Raw genomic sequence first — 2,977 nt, forward strand, 5'->3', positions numbered from 1 at the left:
AACTTTTCCTCAAAGTTACCTAGAATCATAGGACTGTCAAGCGGGACCCTGAGGGTCATCTAGTCCAACCCCTGCTAAGCAGGAACCTTTTTGCCCAACATGGGGCTCAAACCCACAACCACCGAGATTAGGATTCTTCTGCTCTACCGACAGCTATCCTAGGAGTCGCTCTGTCTGCTTGATCTTTCTGTGAGTCCTTTCCTGAGCCCTTTCCAATCTCCCCTTTGAGGAGAGGCACCCAGAACCCCACCCGGGATTCCAGAGATTTGCGTAATGCCGTTGCGACGTTGGCAGCCTTGTTTTGGGCTCCTTTCCCAGGCATCCCTAGCATGGAGTTTGCCTCCGCAGGGCCCTCAAGGCCCGAGGCAGACCTGGTCTCGGGGTCACATGCAGTCGGTGGCCCCCAGACCCTCCCGTCTCCCTGATGCGCAGGGGCTCCCTGGGCTCTTGGCCGTCTCCGCCCGGCGAGTGTCGCTCCTGCCTGGGTCGAGCGGGGACTGGCAAAGGCACATCTGGAGTCTAGACTTGGTGGCTCGGTGGGCCGGGTTTGGCTGCTGGGTTCTGCCCGTTCCCCGCTGCACACTGTTTGCTTAGCTGGAGGTCTTTAATTGGAATTAAAGTGGCCTCTCTTGTTTTTGCGGACACGAGCGCTGGAAAAAGTAGCTGCGAGTCATCGAAAACATCTGCAGGAGACAGCGGAGGGTCATTAGATGGCAGGGCGCGAGGCGCCAGCCTTGCTGCTTGCAGCCGCCGTGGAGGGATAATGGCTCAATACGGCTTTTGTGGACGGGCAGCGGAGCCAGAAAACACGGCCTGTTGATTCTGGCATGGGGCATCGCTGCCGGGATAGTCCCAAGCGAGAGCCCGGCACTGGCCTGCCAGGGGGAGGGAAGCAGCAACAGCGATGCAGAATTGCAGCTGGGGGCCTGGCTCCCCTCTCCCCCCACAAATGTGGGGGGGGGCAGACCCTTGCAATGCTTGGATTCCTGGGGGGATAGGCAGGGGGAGACCTCACACCACCCACAGATCCCGAGGGCAGTGAAACCACGCCAAGCCTTTCGGAAAACAGTAGCCAAGAAAGGCGTCCACAGTGGGAAGGGGGCCGGGACCTCTTTGCCCCCCTGCATAATTCGAGCCCCATCGCCCAAGGCTAGAGGCTTTGACAACCTGGCACCCTCTTGATGTTGCTGTCGTTTAGTAGTGCCCGACTCTTCATGACCCCCTGGACCAGAGCACGCCAGGCACTCCTGTCTTCCACTGCCTCCCTCATGCTAGTAGCTTCGAGAACACTGTCCAACCATCTCTGTCGTCCCCTTCTCCTTGTGTCCTCCATCTTTCCCAACATCAGGGTCTTTTCCAAGGAGTCTTCTCTTCTCATGAGGTGGCCAAAGTCTTGGAGCCTCAGCTTCAGGATCTGTCCTTCCAGTGAGCACTCAGGGCTGATTTCCTTCAGAATGGAGAGGTTTGATCTTCTTGCAATCCATGGGACTCTCAAGAGTCTCCTCCAGCACCAGAATTCAAAAGGATCAACTCCCCCGGTGCAAAACAACAACAACAACAACAACAACAACAACAACAACAACAACAACAACAACAAATTTTATTTATATCCTGCCTTCCTCAGCTGAAGCCGGGCTCAGGGCGGCTAACAACAATCAAATAATCAAACAGTAAAATAGTTACACAATCTAAAAATATTTCATTATAAAAATTAAGTAAATCAAATTGAAGGCAACCAATTAAGCAAAATTCTGTGCAGGTTGCCAGAGGGAGTCAGGCTGCACCCTGACCAAAGGCCTGGCGGAACAACTCTGTCTTGCAGGCCCTGCGGAAAGATGTCAGCTTGAACACACCTGGTTGGCAAGCATGTGGATAGCCAGGATTTATTTTGGGGGTGGCAGGCTTTATGTTGGGGGCTGGGCAGGACAGAGTTATCTGTGGTGCAATTGGTTTATTTATTTACTTGATTTAGGGGAAGGGCAGCTGCCCCCCTGGCTATGCCCATGATGAAAAGGTCTCTGGGCAGATTCTCCTCCCCGCACCCGGCACTTCACCAAGTGTCTTAGAATCATAATAAATTTGTAGAGTTGGAAGGGACCCCAAGAATCATCCAGTCCCCGGGTAGGCAACCTAAGGCCCGTGGGCCAGATGCGGCCCAATCGCCTTCTCAATCCGGCCCGCGAACGGTCCGGGAATCAGTGTGTCCGGGAATGAGCAGAATGTGTCCTTTTATTTAAAATGCATCTCTGGGTTATTTGCAGGGCTTGCCTGGTGTTTTTACATGAGATCCAGTGCCGAGGGCCTTCTGGTGGTTCCCTCATTGCGAGGTTACAGGGAACCAGACAGAGGGCCTTCTCGGTGGTGTCGCCCGTCTTGTGGAACGCCCTCCCTTCAGATGTGAAGGAAATAAGCAGCTATCTTAGCTTTAAAAGACATGTGAAGGCAGCCCTGTTTACTGAAGTTTTTAATATTTAATGCTGTATTAACACTCGATTGGGAGCCACCCAGAGTGGCTGGGGAAACTCATCCAGATGGGCAGGGTATAAATAATAAATTATCATCATCATCATCATCATCATCATCATCATCATCATGAGTTGAATGTGTCCTTTTATTTAAAATGCATCTCTGGGTTATTTGTGGGGCATAGGAATTCGTTCATCCCCCCCCCCAAAAAAATAGTCTGGCCCACCACATGGTCCGAGGGACGGTGAACCGGCCCATGGCTGAAAAAGGTTGCTGACCCCTGATCTAGTCCAAACCCCTGAAATGCAGGAATATTCAGCTGTCGCATATGGAGACTGAACCCACAGCCAATTGAGCTGTCCAGGATCCAGTTATGTTTGTGATGGCGGCTGGGTTTATGCTGTGAAATTCATCTTTGGGTCCGGGTCTGCTGCGTCGGAGAACAGCACGCTTGCCACGTGTCTATTGATACCCACCAGCCTAATCTCTGAGCAGCGAAGTACTCCAGGAA

The sequence above is a fragment of the Podarcis bocagei genome (genome assembly GCF_964188305.1).
Source record: "Podarcis bocagei genome assembly, chromosome: 5".
Taxonomy (NCBI): domain Eukaryota; kingdom Metazoa; phylum Chordata; class Lepidosauria; order Squamata; family Lacertidae; genus Podarcis; species Podarcis bocagei.